The sequence below is a fragment of the Dipodomys spectabilis genome, unplaced genomic scaffold (assembly GCF_019054845.1).
Source record: "Dipodomys spectabilis isolate Male_0828 unplaced genomic scaffold, ASM1905484v1 ptg000015l, whole genome shotgun sequence".
Classification (NCBI taxonomy): Eukaryota; Metazoa; Chordata; class Mammalia; order Rodentia; family Heteromyidae; genus Dipodomys; species Dipodomys spectabilis.
The window spans coordinates 2,768,488-2,784,832 of record NW_024870692.1 but is presented as its reverse complement, the minus strand read 5'-3'; positions in this window follow the sequence as shown (position 1 = coordinate 2,784,832).

The window sequence follows — 16,345 nt, the reverse complement described above, 5'->3', positions numbered from 1 at the left end:
AGAAAGTGATGTAGGATATATTCCATTTGTGGTTTCCTATGTAAGATCTTCTCTCTCTCCCTCCCCTCCCCTCCCTTCTCCCTCCTGTCCCCCCCGCCCCGTCTTGCCTTTGTCTGTATTTGTGCTGTACTGGGGCTTGAATTTAGGGCCTCATGCTATTAGTTAGCCTTTTTCACTCAAAACTGGTACTGTACTACTTGAGCCACATCTTCACTTCCAACATTTTGCTGGTTAATTCAAGGCAAGAGTCTTATGCTTTTGTCTATCTGGGCTGCAAAACTTGATCCTTAGATCTCAGCCTCTGTGTAGCAAGAATAATAGGCTCAAGCCACTTGTGCCTGGTTCAAATTCTTTTCCTTATTGTCATTATTTGTATCCTGCCACACAAGTAGAGATCTCAAAGAACTCTCCGTAGATGCTGTTACAAGTATATGATGACTTAAAATCAATCTATATTCATATACAGAATTTTTTTTCTGGTCTTAGGGCTCAAACTCAGGGCCTGTACACTGTCACTGAACTTTCTGCTCAAGGTTAGTGTTCTAGCACTTGAGTCAGAGCTTCATTTCTGGCTTTTTTTTGGGTGGTTAATTGAAGATAAATATTTCATAGACTTTCCTCCCCTGGCTGTCCTTGAGCTGTGATCCTCACTTCTCAGCCTCTTGAGTTGCTAGAGTTATAGATGTGAGTCACAGGTGCTGACAGAAATTAAGCTGTATATTTCTAACTAGTTTGTTGGTCCTCAATTATATAATTTAAATAAATAATACACATTCCTTTAAACTTATATGAACATGTGCTTATTTAAGCATGGTTATTTCTCTTGTTTTGAATATTCTTGTTTTTTTTTTCTTTTTGGTCCAAGACTGGATTCAAACTCGGTACTTGATACTTTTTTCTCATTGGCTGGTGCTTTACCAAGTGAGCCATGCCTCCAACCCCTTCGGCATTCTTGTTTAAGCTAGGTGCTAATGTTTCATTCTGGTAATCCTAGCTACTCTGAAGAATGAGATCAGAGGATCTTGGTTCAAAGCTAGTCTGGGCAGAAATTTTGCAAAATTCCATCTCCAATTAACCAATTCAATGGGAGCATAAACCAATTGGTGGAACATCAGCTGTGAACATGCAAGTAACGTGAGAGAGCTGGCTCTGAATCCAAGCCCCAGGAGCATTCAATCCACCAATTTTGTTTCTGTTTGTTAATATTTGCATGTATGTTCAGGGCTGAGACATTCATTGATAGTAAGTGTAAGTGGCAGCTATAGGCGACTAGTAATTGCAGTGCTCCTTTTTCTAGAAATTCAGATTTCAATCTGCCATTCCTTAACCTGTGTCTCAGTTGACTAAGAATTGGGCAGACAATTGAACTCTGATCTCTCTTCTACTAATTTCTTTTCCTCTATCAATCTTCCTTCAAATTGCTGCTAGTATTTCTATTCCCCAACACACTTACAAACACAGCCGGCTAAGGTTGTGTGATCTCTCCACATTGTTTCACCAACTCCCTATGAGGCCAGTAGCACATTCATTCTTACCCACTCCACCTCCCTGCTTCCTGCTTCCAGGCACAGGAAACTTCTTTCTTGGTTATTTTATGACTCTAAGTTTGAGCACAAACTTCTTCATTTGTTTGAAAGAGACTCTCGTCTATTTTTCCTTCAGGTAACTCTATTGAGATAAATTTCCTATTGGATAATTTATCTGTTTAGAGAATACAATGTGTGCTCAAAACAGGTGACTTTTTAGCAAGTTCACAAGAATGTGTAAGCAGAACCATGATCTAATTCTAAAACACTGGCATCCCCTTACAAACCGTTTTGTACATCCGGTACCTTGTTCCTTTTCATAGCTAGATAGTATTCTTCTATGTGGCTTTACCACAGTTACATCTATCCATTTATTTACTAATTAATATTTGGGTTGTTTTAAATCTTGATATTTATTGTAAAGTTTTAATGGATATGTGTATATCTCTTGTTGCTTTAGTCTGGTTGATTCCTAATCACTTTTCAAGACCCAACTACAGCACCTCTGTGGAAACTGGCTTATCTTTTATAGTCACTTGATTTCTACCCATTAAACACAATGCCTAGATTGGTTTTTATGTTTGTTCTGTTTTTGTGCCAGTTCAAAGGAAGGAAGGGAAGGGAAGGGAGGAGAAGGAAAGGAAAGGAAAAAGAGGAAGGAGGAGTTAATGTTTTGAAACAGTAACTTTGTCTTACCTGAATCACAGTGCTATGTTTTCTGAGGTTTCCTTTTTTTATACTTTCAATTTAATTTTATTGTCAAGGTGATGTACAGATGGGTTACAGTTACATATGTAAGGTAAAGAGTACATTTCTTATCAAATATTGTTACCTCCTTCCTCCTTTTTCTCTCATTTTCCTTCTCCCCAACTCTCTCCCCACAAGTTGTAGTGTTCATTTTCAACTCTTGTGAGTATCGCTGTTGCATTGGCTCCCCCTGTGTTTTCTGTCTCAGCATTTTGTTGTTCTCCTTCCCTTCCTCCATCAGATAAATGTATATACAAGACACAGGGTATAAAGATAAAAAACAGTGACAACAAGGGATAAACCAAAGGGGAAAAATGAAAAAAAAAGAATTTCACACAGTACATTCAAGACAACAACAACAAAGAAAAACCTCTTGTTTCTATATCTTGGAGTTCATGTTGTTTAGCATCATCTTATATGGTCTAAGGTATATAGCTATTGAACTATTGTGATCCTCTGCTAGAACCATTGTAGACATATACTAATTAGAGCCAAAAATATTAAATTTCCCCAAACAAATCCTGAAACCAACAGCCACTCCATTAACAAATGGGCAAAAGACTTAAGGAGAGACTTCTCTGAAGAGAAAATAAGAATGGCCAATAGAAACATGATGAAATGCTCAACCTCTGTAGCCATAAAAAAAATACAAATCAAAACAACATTGAGATTCCACCTTACCCCAGTTAGAATGGCTATTATCAAGAAATCTAATAACAACAGATGCGGGAGGGGATGTGGTCAAAAAGGAACCTACTTCATTGTTGGTGGGAGTGTAAACTTGTTCAATCACTCTTTTATTTTATTTTTTTAAATTTTTATTTTTTGGGTCTGGTCGTGGGGCCTGAACTCTGGGCCTGGGCATTGTCCCTCAGCCCTTCAGCTCAAGGCTAGCGCTCTACCACTTGAGCCACAATGCCACTTCCTGTTTTTTTCTTTTTGCTTATGTGGTGCTGAGGAATCAAACCCAGGGCCTTATGCATGCAAGGCAAGTGCTCTACCACTGAGCCATCTTCCCAACCCTCAACCAATCTTGAGTGAAGTATGGAGGTTCCTCAAAAGACTCCACATACAGCTCCCCTATGACCCAGCAATCTTACTTCTGGGCATTTTCCCAAATGACCACAAATAAGGCCATACCAAAGCCAACAGCATAACCATGTTCATTGCAGCATTATTTACAATAGCTCTGAGATTCTTTTGAAGTTAGTGTTTTGTTGTTAGAGATAGAGTACTATGTGTCCTAGGTTGGCCTTAAACTTGAAATCATCCTGCCTCAGTCTCTCAAGTGCAAGGATTCTGGGCATGAGCCTTCATGTCTGGCTGTTTTTTGTTTATTTTATTTCGTTTTCATTCTTAATAGTGATAGCCAAAGAAATTGTTGGAGAGAGAAAAGGGACTCTTTGGGACAGAAACAGCTCATTATTTTGTTAGTGCAGATAGAGATATCTGAACAGCTTTCTCATATTTCTAATTTTTATTAGAACAGAAAAAATGTGAAATTAATGAGCAGTGAACCAGAAAATAAAATATATGCATTATGTAAATAGATAACCTTGTGTTGTAGTGATTTTGTCACCATATTGTCATTTAATTTGTATTTGGAAACGATACCTTGCTAGGATTATTCTTTATTTTACAATTCTTATTACATAATCAGAATATTATTTATGATATATGGAATATGTGGAATATATATATATATATATACATGAAGAATATAGTTATACAAAGTTTGGAGATAGCATTTAACCCTGAGGAGGAAAAAATATTAAAATATAAACACATAGATATGCCTTAAGATAACCCTTCACTTCCTTAGGCCTGGAATAGAGAAGGGTAAATCCCAGATGCTAGAAGATGTGTTTTGGGAGGTGAAAAGAACCAGATTCCCTTGATCAGCAGGATTAGATAGATTGGAAGAAATTCCATGTTAGTTTGGATGCACTCCTGCTCAGCTATCTGTTAGTTTTTAAATCTACCCAAGTTGGAAGTAGAACAGAAACAGCTAGTTTCCAGGAAAGACCGTAGTGGCCTTTTTTTTTAAATCTGAAAGTGGCAGTAGGGGTAATCAATAGAGTCAAATTGTATTCTTTGCTTTCTCTGGGGCACAACCTAAGTGCATTATTCAATTTTTGCTGCTACCCTTGCTCAAGTATATCAGTTATAGTCTTTGATTTGGTTAAAAAAGTGCAAAGGTGTGTCCCTAGAAATACAATACAAATAAGTTAAATCTAATGGGCATCACCAATAACAAGAATAATACTTAACACTCATTTGAAGGTTTCTGGACCTGGGTATTCTGCTAACAGTTACATACCTACAGTCTCACTTTGTAATTAGCGTATCACCTCACTGGAATATTTATTTCTCTTTCTATATTTTTTTTAAAGAGAAGCATGAAAAGTTTGAAAGATTGTTATTTGTCTTATATATTTTTGTTCTCATTCTGTCTTCTCTTTCAATGATTACGAAGTAGAAAATCTACTTTAAAAAGGGACATATTTGGGGCCGGGAAATGGGCTCAGTGTTAGGGTGCTTCACATGCATGAGGCCCTGGGTTTGATTCCTCAGCACCACATACATGGAAGAAGCTGGAAGTGGTGTTGTGGCTCAAGTGGTAGAGCAGAGCTGAGAGACAGCACCCAGGTCCAGAATTCAAGCCCCACTACTGACAAAAAGTGTGGGGGGGGATATTTGAGCTTTCAATTTGTGAATATCCAAAGTAGTGCCTTCTTTCTATTCCTGGAAATCACCATTGTGCCTTCTTAGACATCTTGTGGCCATGTAAACATTTTTTAAAACTTTTCCCACCCTGGAAAGAATCAATTAGAAAAATTATATTTTCCCCATTAAGCACCCCATTTCTCTTTTTCTCTTTCCAGGTGAAGACAAACTTCTTCAGATGACACACATTTTTTTCCAGTTCATTTCCCATTCATGGGAGCTTCTAGAGCCAAAGTCATCATTGGCTTTACAACCATTTGGACACTACACATTTTCTTTTTCCCTTGCTTACACAATCATTTACAATGTTCAACCTTGTAAAACTAATTCTTTCCTGTTTTGACTTTTCCCTGACCCATGCTTCTCTCCTATCTTCCAGAGTCTTACTCTCCACCTCTTTTGATAACTTATCTTCTTGACACAACTGTAAAATTCTAGTTGTTCCCTGAGTATAATTTGTGATCTTTTGTCTTTCTCACTGTATATATTCACAAACAGAATCCTAACTTAAACATTATTGAGTCTAAAATCAAAATCTATTGCACAAATGTTTTTTGCTCCCAAATTATACACATATCTCCTGGGCTGATATTTCTTTTCAGCGGTTCTATGTACATCTCAAAATCAACATGTCAACTTACAGCCAGTGGTTCATGCTTTTAATGCTAGCTTCCCAGGAAGTTGAGATCTGAGGTTGGCAGTTTGAGGCCAGATTTGACAGGATAATTATCGGGCAATAAGCCAAAAGTGAAGTTGTGTCTCAAATGGTAGAGCACCAGCCTTGAGTGGAAAACCTAAGGGACAGCATCCAGTCTCTGAGTTCAAGTCCCAGAATTGGTACAAAAAGAAAAAGAAAAGAACTCAGCATGTCAAATTGGACTTTCTACCTTGAAACCTGTTCATTCTCTTATTTTGTTGGTGCTACTTCATTGTCCAAACTGTTAATCTAGACTAGAATCAATTAGAGACCCCGCCCCTTCTTTCTCCAGTTGCCTCCACACCGTTATTTGGTCACCAGGCCTGTTGTCTCCTTCTTATATTTCATTTGGAACACATCTCATTTCTGTCCCTATGCATTGCTGCCTTAGTTTATTGGTTTTTTAAAAAATCTTTTTCATCTTGGTTACTATAATAAACTTTTGAACATCCTCCCCTGCTTTTAGACTGTCTTTTTTTTCTCTTTATGTAATTCATCTTTCTTTGCACTTTCTCAAGGATATTAGATGCAAATCAAAGCAGGCATTCCCATGATTAAACTCTGTCAGTGGGCTTCTCTAGCCTTCAGGACAGTCTAAATGGCTGCGCTTGGCAAACAAACGCATGACTTTCTTTCTAGCTGTATCTATCACTCTCTGACAAGCAAACCTCCCTCTGGATGACTTGAGGTGCAGACTGCTATCTGTGGAAAGCATTGGTATACGGCATATGTGCACTTCAATTCTTTCCTTCTTTGTAGCGGATGTCTGTCCTTCCCTGACCCTTCTCCATTTCCTGTGGGTTACTTTGGATTTGTGATGAAGTTGACCCAAGTTCACTTTCTTTTTATTTTTTTCTCTTTGTTTTAAATTGTGAAAATACTGTACAGAGGGGTTACAATTTTATGGGCAAGATAACGAGTACATTTCTTATCAAGCATTGTAGCCTCCTCCTTTGTTTCCCCTTCCTATCCCTTCCCATCCTCCTCCCCCAGCACCCCAATCCTCCCCACCCCCCCAAAGTTGTAGAGTTCATTTTTTGACATAGTGACTTGTACATCTCATTGTTGCAATGGATCCACCTGTATCCCTATTTAAACGATTTGTTTTTCCCCTTCCCCTCCACAAATTATACCGACATTAAATACAGTGAGAGCAGGGGTTATACTGTGGGGGAGGGACATACAAAGCAATAAAGAAATAATCTTATAAATGTGTTAGGAACAATCTCATGAAAGAAAGAAAACATTTGAGTACATACCTTAGGGTTCATTTCCCTAACATCACCTTATCTGACCTTTTTTGCTTGACTCAGACATATACTAGATATTGCAAATAAGGAAACCATGGGACCTATGTTTCTTTGGGCCTGGCTTACTTCACTTAATATAATTTTTTCCAAGCCTTTCCATTTCCTAACAAATGGGGCAATGTCATTCTTTCTGATGGAGGCATAGAATTCACTTTCAATCTGAATGACATTATTGTTTTCTCTTCTTTGATAATACAGCCCATAAATGATTCCTTATTTACTTTTAATGTGATATTTTCACACTGTAGTCAAAGTACCAGAAACTTGATTACTTTCAGAAAGAGGACAAGCTTTTATCTTTGCCTTTGGCACATAACAGGGATGTAATATATTAATTAAGTATATATTGTTTTACACAATGACAGAGCAGGTAGATCCGAATATGTTCTTTCAATGCCCCAGAGTGGGCATTTTGAATTTTGTAGCAAAAGGCTCTTTTCTTCCACCTAAATGCCTTGGAGGAACTAGAGATTTCATATACCTTATGTACTTCTCTCCTTGACTTTCTCAATGTAGTGTTGCTTGTAGTACAACATTGCCATTCTGTTTCTGATCAATGTAGACTCTTGGTGACAGAGATCTTAGGTAAAGATGGCAAGAAAGTCAGTGAAAGGGGAATTCTCACTCTTTGGTATATTAAGAAATTGCCCTAAAGCAAATCTAGCTTATAAGGTGCCCTCAGCTTGCCTGAGGTCTGAGACTTCTGAGACTGTAGGATGATAGTTTGCTTCCTGTCATTTATTTCCAAATATCTAGCGTCGGGGAGAAACTATATTTATATAAGATTTTGTCTGTACATGTGAATATTACCAGGGAAATAAATTCAATATAGAGGGTTTTAGATACAAGTCAACCTTCTGTAGTGAAGAAAAATGATGCATTGGATGGACCTCATCAGTGAGAACGTCAGAGGTGAGGATCTCACATTGTAGTTAGATTTCTTTGGCTTTCCCTTACACAATGAGGGATGATAGGCATTTCTCCGAATTATCACTCTAATTTCTCTTTTCCACTTACTGAATGGCCTGTGATGGTGGAATATTCTGTTTTCTTCCTTTTTCCTTTTTCCCCAAAATTTTAACTTATTCCTTACCTCCTTCCCTTGAGAAGAATATGGAGCAATATTTTAAGTGTACTATGCTTCATGTTCAAACTAATGGAAAATTTGGTTCTCTGAGCATGGTCATACCTGGCTCCTTTCCATCTTTTTATTAAATCAATACCAATTCCTTCTTTGAAAAAAAATACTCACTTTCTCATAATTTCCTAGTGGCTTTTCTCATTCTCAAATTTATCCATGCAAAAATGTAAAGGAGCTATGAGGTCCAACATACATTAACTTATCTAATAAGTGTTTATTGAACATCTACTATGTGCCAACCTCTTGGGATGCCACAGCAAACAAGATAGAAAAAACTACAATCTTGTGGCTGACATTCTAATATGAGAATCAGACAGCATATAGCAAACACTAAATATGATTATTTAATCTCATAAAAGGAATAAGTGCTACAAAAATCAATAGGACCAAGGAAATCAATAATGTGAGGTAGAAAGACTAGGTTGGCATTTGAAATAGAAGGGTTAGTGTGTTTAAGAAATATGGGGCAATGACTGAACCAAGTGAAGGAAACAATTCAGATAACTAGAAATAGGAGTTTCTGACAGAGTTTAGGGAGTTTAATGGTGTTGGTGTGGCAAGTGTGTATGAGCAACAAAAGTAGCCATTGTAGAAGGTGAGGATGGGGGAGTTCCAGGATGCTGAGGGTAAAGAAATAAAAGGAAGAGCTAACTAGCACTTAGGGACTTTGTATTTTATTCTGAGGGAGATGAGAAGTCATTGAAAAATATTAAACATATCTAGATGTCACTGTTTTTGAGGAATCTGAGAAGGTTAAAAACAGAAGGTGGTTCTGGAGGCTGCTATAGAAATTCAGGTGAGAAACAATTGTATGTTAGGTAAATAAGGGAAATAAGAGAGACAATTAGTCAGGATTGTGCTTATTTAATTAATTAATATTATTTTTGTAATAGTGATGGATAGAGGGGTTACAGTTACATAAGTCAGATAATGAAAACACTACTTTTTGAACAGCATTGCCCCTTCCCTTGCTTTCTTTCAGTTCATCCCTCCCAACCCCCCTCACAAGTTGTACAGTGCATTACAACACAGTGTCTAGTGAATAGCACTGCTGCATTGTTTCACCCTCTGTCCCAGCACTTCTTTGCTCCTCCTTACCCTCTCCAAATCAGATAAACTCACATACAAGACAAAAGGTACAGAAAATAAAAACAGTGACAAAGAAGAAAAATCAAAAGCAAAATAACAAAAAATACTTTCTTGTTTCTATTTCTTGGAGTTCATTTCGACAAACATCATTTAAAAATTTTTTTTATTGTGAAAATACTGTACAGAGGGGTTACAATTACATGGGCAACATAATGAGTACATTTCTTATCAAGCATTGTAGCCTCCTCATTTGTTTCCCCTTCCCATCTTATCCTCTCCCTGCCCCTCCAACCCTCCCCCCCCACCAAAGTTTAAAGTTTGTTTTTGACAACGACTTGTACGTCTCATTGTTACAATGGGTCCACCTGTATCCCTATTTAAATGATTTGTTTTTTCCCTTCCCCTCCACAAATTATAACAACATCAAACACAGTGAATCAGGGGTTATACCATGGGGGAGGAACATACAAAGAAACAAAGAAATAATCTTATAAATGTGTTAGAAACAATCGCATGAAAGAAAAAAAGTTTGAATACATATCTTAGGGTTCATTTCCAAACATCATTTTATATGATCATATGCACATAGCTATTGAGACTTTATGATCTTCTCCTAAGAATATCCTTTTTTGATTACACTTTGTGAACATCTAGAGTTCTGTGTAATTTACCATGTCCAGGTATATTTTTTGTCTTTTAGCATCCATTGTGTTTGTTTATTTATTTATGTTTTCTTCTTAATATATATTTTATTGTAAAGACACTGTACAGAGAAGTTACGGTTACATGAGCAAGATAATGAGTCCAATTCCGTTTGAGCATTGTTACACTTTCCTTTATTTTTCTCCTACCATCCCTTTCCTCCCCACCTCCGCAACTCCTTCCTCCCTACCCCCACCAAAGTTGTAATAATCATTTTCAACATACTGTCTTGTACATCTCATTGTTACAATGGGTCATCCTGTATCCTTATTTCAGCATTTTGTTATTTCCCTTCCCCTCCCCAAATTAGAAAAATGTATATACAGGATGCAGGACACTGGAATCAAATACAGTGACAACAGGGGTTGTACCATGGGGGAAGAACATACAAAGAAACAAAAAATTAATCACATATTACAATATAGGTACATTAAAAAGAACAGCAACAAAGATAAAACCTCTTGTGTCCCTATCTTGGGGTTCATTTTGCTTAGCATCAGGTAATATGGTCATATATACATAGCTTTTGACTTCTTCTGCTTGTCCTAGACATATACTAATTATTGCAGATAAAGGAAACCATGGGACCTATGTTTCTTTGAGTCTGACTTACTTCACTTAATATAATTTTTTCCCATCTTTCTATTTTCTAACAAATGGGGTGGTGTTATTCATATGGAACAATAAAAGTCCCTGAATAGAAAAAACAATCCTTAGCAGAAAGAACAGTGCTGGAGAAATATCAATAACAAACTTCAAATGCGACTACAAAGCCATAGTAATCAAAACAGCTTGGTACTGGCACAAGAACAGACCTGAGGACCAATGGAATAGAACTGAAGACCCAGAAATGAACCCACAAGACCTACAGCCCCTTAATCTTAGATATGGGAGCTAAAATATAGAATGAAAGAAAGACAGCCTCTTCAGTAAATGGCGCTGTTTGGTTAAACACCTGTAGAAAACTAAAGTGAGATCCCTATACATCCCTCCAAATGGATCAAAGACCTCAAAGTCAAAGTAGACACGCTGAAAACACTGCAGGAAGGAATAGGAGAAACTCAAGGGCTCCTTGGCACAGGCTGAAATTTTAATAAAGATCCCTTGTGTTTACTTGTAGATTTATAGGCTCATTCTATTTACAACAAATGAGTTCATTACAACTTTATTCTGTGTTGAATATGGAATGTCAGAGAAAGTGAGGAGTGAAAGATTATAAGAATTTTGTTGTGAGTAACACGAGAAAGAAATTACCTCAGAGATAGGAAAAAGTAAATGGAACAAATGGAGATAAAATCAAGAGTCCAGTTTTGGAAATATTGAGTTTAAGGAGTCAAATAGCCAAATGAAAATGTAAAACAAGAGTTATATTGGTGAAACTGCATTTCAGAAGACAGGTATGAAAGAGAGAGTTACATTTATGAGATCTCGTCAATCAATAGTGTTTGACACCATGATCCTGGTCATCAGGAGAATGTATGCATATACACAACAAGCCAAAATTGAGTTTTGACATCAAGTGCTGTAAGGAAGAAAACTAGGGAGGGGTATTCCCTGTGCTATGGAAGTAAAACTAAGGAATATGGCGCACTGGAGCCAACAGAAGTAAGAATGTAAGAAAGAAGGGGTCAAATAGTTTTATTCTGCACTGTAGATGACAAGGTGAGGCTGAATGTCATTGGAAGGTTATCAGGATGGATATTAATGGCCTTTACAGGAGACTAGTTACTGTGTAGCTGTGTGGAGAATGTCTGGAAAGATTAGTTTTAAGATAGCATGGAAGGAGATAAAGTGGAGACAGCAAGTATTTGTAGCTTTTTTAAAGAAGTATATTGCAATAATGTAGGAGAGATAGAAATCATTCTTATAGTGATGTCCTTGATGAGATAGGAAGGGTTGAAATCTAATGCCTAGGCTGACTGCCTTTAGCAATGGTTTTTATAGGGAAGACAGTTTATACCAGTATAGTCTCTTTAGTGGATTGGGATGATTATGATGGTGGTAAGTCAATATTCTTTTCTGATATCTTTGCATTTATAACATTATTACCTTTTTGGTCTTGGATCTTGACCTCAAGGCCTGGACATTGTCCCTGAGATTTTGTGTTCAAGGTTAGTTCTTATCACATGAACCACAGCTCTACTCTATGCTTCTTAGTAGTTAACTGGAGAGTCTGACCAAATTGTCTGTTCTGTTGGCTTCAACATGTGGTCCTCAGAGTTACTAGGATTACATACTTGAGCCACTGGTGTCCAGCATTAAGCACTTTTTGATTCTTAAAAATAAACCATGGGGGTGGGGTTGGTGAATGAAAAGAGAAAAGTGGGAAAAGGTAGTAACAATATTCAATGTAAATATGTGGAAATGGAGTTAGGAAAATTGAGGGGATGGATAGGGTGGGAGAAATCGGGGAGAGTGAGGAAAGTGGTGACATTGGTCAAGATGTGTTGTACAACTGATATGTTGAATTGAAATTCCTTTGTACAACTACTTAAAGACAATAAACACTCACAGAGAAGTGCATCCAAAATTTACAGTACAGCCCTTGTTTTTGGTAACCCCATAGGATGTTATAGGCATCTGGGAAACCTCTCAAATGCTCCTTTAAAATCTTCAGGATTTCCTTCTTTTCCAAAGTAAGCACTATCCTCATCTAAAACAATAAAGCTTAGATTTGTGTTTTGCATTTCTGCCGTAGGAAGTATTCACTTTCCTGCACACAACGGTATTATAGTTATTTCTATAGAGTGCTCCATTAGAAGATTATACAATTCAGATTTCTATTCTACATTTGATGAAAATTTGGATTGTTTCCAATCTTGAGCTTTTAGTCTAACACAGACTTTTTTGTACAAGTCTAGGGGAGCATTTCTGTTGAGTATATTTCTAAGAATGAATTGCTGGGTCAATGGGTACACGCATACTAAATTCTAGATGTTGTCAATCATGATCACTTGTTTATATGATTTAAATTTCCACTGGTAATATTTGAATGCTCCCATTAATTTAAGTTTTCTGCAGCATTTCAAATTACCTTTTTAACTTTGAACTTCTTAGTCACTCTGTTGTATTTTATTTTCCTAGTATCTAAAGAAATTTTGTGTCTTTTCCTCTGTACCTAGGCCATTTAACACTCCTTTCTGTAAATTATCTAATCAACTTTCTTGTTCGCTTTTCTTTTTTTGCACTGGGTATTTTGAGATAAGACTTTCCTTGCCTTGTTCCATGCCTGAACTGTGATCCGCATATTTTATACTTCCAACTGTATGTTGAATGACAAGCATGTACCAGCACATAAGATTCTGCCACTGAAAGAGAGGATCATGGAATCTTTTGACTGGGCTTGTTTGCAAATGCAGTTCCCTTGATCTCAGCGTCTTTCATTACATTGTGGAATGACAGGCACATGCCACGATGCCCAGCTTGAAAACAAATCTGATGGGTATCGACAGTCAGTTATCATCTCCATCTTATTCTCTTAAATAACTAACATTACATGTGTGAGCCACTAGTATTCAGCTAACAATGCTGTCGGATTTTTTTTAATGGATTAAGAAAGTTTTCTTCTAATTGTAGTTTGCTGAGAGCATGCAGAACATCACTGAATACTTTCTCCTCTCTTTTTGAATAATTCAAATGATGGTTCTTTTATTCTGCTCACATATTGAATTACTTCTGCATTTCTAGATAGAGCCCTACTCGTTAGTGATTGCATTATTGTTTTTGTAGATTGCTGGATTAGATTTGTCATAATTGGAAGAAAGAAAAGTCACATCTGTACCAACAAATAATATCAACAAATAATTTTTAAAATAGCCTTGTTAACTTTGATCAGGATTACAATGATCTCTTATGATGAATTTTGAAACATTTTCCTTTTTTTGCATTCTCTGAAATAGTGTGGTATTCTATTCTCACTTTCTTAAGTATTTGACAGAATATAGTGGCAGTCACCTAGTTTGAAGTTCTCTTTGAGGGAAAATAGTTATTACAAATTTAATATCATTATTAGTTACAGTAGCATTCAGTTTTTCCATTTATACTAGCTTCTTATGGCTTTGTGGAATTTATTGTCATTTCTAAAATTAGTAAAGTAATTATTTTATATTTCTGTGATTTTTAAATTTTACAATGACTATATAATTTATATGTATTTAATGCTGACACCTTAAATATTGTTTATTTTTTTGTCTTTTTTAAATTTAATTTTATGGTCAAGGGGATATACAGAGGGCTTACAGCTACATACATAAGATAGAGATTACATATCTTATCTAACTTGTTATCCCCTACCTCATTTTTCTCCTACTTTCCCCCCCGCAAATTGTACAGTTCATTTCTGACATATTGTCTTGTGAGTACAGCTGCTGCATTGAATCCCGCTTTGTTCTTTTTCTTACCATTTTGTTGTTCCATTTCCCTTCCCCAATTCAGATGAACGTATATACAATACCCAGGGTTCCAAAATCAAATACAGTGACAAAAGGGGATCAGCCCTAGAGGGGAAAAAAGAAAAAAAGAAATCACATAGTACACTACAAACAATAACAACAAAGAAAAACCTCTTGTTTCTATGTCTTGGAGTTCAATTCACTTACCATCATCTTATATGGTCATATATACATAGCTATTGAGCTATTCTGCTCATTTTCTATGACTTAAGACTATCCTAGACATTGTTTTTAGTTAAATATTGCTGTTTGCTTTTTGAAAGGTCTCATCAGAGAGTTAGCAATTTTACTTATGTTTTCAGAGACACAGCTATGAGCTTTGTTCATTCAATTAGGTTCTTGACTTATTTTCTTGTGGATTTCTCTCAGTTTTCACTGATTTTAATTTTCTCTTTAAGCTTTAGTATCTCATATTGTTACTGACTTGATTGATTTTAAACTTTCATCTTTTCTAATGTATAGTTTATCTCTAAGCATAATTTTCCTATAGTCTACCTATTTAAAAATACTACATCTTGTTAATATTCAGCTAAAAATGTTTTCCAATGCCATTGTTTTCTTTTTTATTTAACCAAAGGTTGCTCGTAGGAATGTAATTCTTAAGCTCTGATTTTATGGCATTTTTTCTTTTTGAAAATTTATTTATACGGCAGATTTCCTGTACTTAGAGAACTCTGATTTTATTCTGTGTAATTTCTTCAGACTTCTTTCAACATCAGCCTTGTGGTAAAGTAGAATTCTTCAATACTCATTTGCCATCACTAACATCAATTTCTAGAATTTTGCACACATGAAAATGCCTTTGTGGGAGCTCAGTATACCAGATGAGTGATCCTAACACCTGAATATGGCACAGAAATAAGAAATGGTATATTAGGAAACGTAAAGAGGAGCGATTTAAATTATCTCCATCACCTATCCTCAAACCCCACGCAGCATAACATGGCCAAATAAATACTCTAACAATGAGGGAAGGGGAAGGAAATGACTAAAACTCAGCTCTGGTAAGCTCACGAAGCCCTGGATTCCAAGCTAGCACCCACAGACTGGATTGTTACGCCCATTAAAATGCTACAGCGCTTAGTTCTGGGACTGCTTGGTAAACTTTGTCTCCAGTCTTCCTCCGGTACCTCTCAGTGTTCCCAGCCTCCTAATTAGACTGGGTGCTGAGTTGGTCCTTGAAGCCCAGCTTTGGGATTATCTTGATATCAGGTCAGCCCTAACAGACTCAGACTTGTAAATTCTCCTAGTGTCAGGTTAGACCCTTAAACCCTAACCTCTAGGCCAGATTCATGTTTCCTATCAGCTGACAGCCAACATCATACCTGTCCCAGAACTACAAAAGCACTTTAGCCTCAAACCAGGCAATCAAAGAAATGGTACAAGTTGAGAGTAGAACAGTAGTTACCTGGGGCTGGAGACATCTGGAGGGAAAATGTCAAAGCATAAAAGGTTTAGTTGGAAAACAGAAATTACTTTAGCCGATCTGTCAGGTATGGTGACTATAGTTAGAACACTGTATTGCACTCTTGAAAGTAACTCAATGAGAAGGTTGTAACTGTTCTCTTTACAAAAGATAATAATTGTATGAAGGAAATGCACATGCTCCTTAGTTCTAATTATTCATTCCTCCATGTACACATGTTTCAAAATTGTGCATGAGAGATGTATACATTTTTGTTAATTAAAACATTTATAATGATAAATGGTAAAGATTTCATTGGTCAGTTAATAGTGAACTTTTTTTTCTTTTTACTTTCTTCAGCTTCTAAATTGTTTTATAAAGTTGATGTACAGAGGGATTACAGTTACATAAATCAGGTAAAGTGTACATTTATTTCAGACAATGTCACTTCCTTCCCTCATTCTCGCTGTTTTTCACCTCCCATCCCCACCCACAAGTTGTATAATTCGTTTCCAACATGATGTCAATGAGTTCCATTGCTGCATTTGTT